This window comes from Octodon degus, unplaced genomic scaffold, assembly GCF_000260255.1.
Source record: "Octodon degus isolate 3935 unplaced genomic scaffold, OctDeg1.0 scaffold00430, whole genome shotgun sequence".
NCBI lineage: Eukaryota > Metazoa > Chordata > Mammalia > Rodentia > Octodontidae > Octodon > Octodon degus.
Window position 1 is genome coordinate 129635 of NW_004525006.1, and position 577 is coordinate 130211.

Consider the following 577-nt stretch of genomic DNA (forward strand, 5'->3'; position numbering starts at 1 on the left):
ATAAAAAACATTTAAAAATTAGAATATATTTTAAAAATAGGCATAAAGAATTATATACTTCTTATGTTTACACATAAGTCCAAAATCTCACCATATACAACCTTGGAGCAGGACAGTCCCACAATATTCCTTTTCCTGTCTCTTGCTTTCATTTACCACCCCTTTATTTTTGAACAACCACCTACCCAAGAGACATCAAAGCAGCAACTGGCATATCATGACAAGCAGCCCGTATTCAGAAGACCAGAATGACAGAAACTCCAAGCATGAAACTACTATTACAAATTACCATCTGCAGTGCAGTAGCTTCATTCACAGGAATTGGTATATATAGTCAGTCAAGGTGAGAATCTTTGCAATTAACTGCTAGATTAAAAAAATCTTCTGGAGATTCTCAAGATCATTGCCTTGTCCATCTTCTACATATAACTGTATAGCTTGACTTATTCATGTTTCCTAGCTCTTCTCCTTTCCCTCTCTTGCTTAATTAGTCCTTGAGATCCTGCTTTTCTTTTACTTGTATTATACCTTTCTATTTGTATTTCTTCTTTTGAGTTCTTATACTAGGGAGACTATA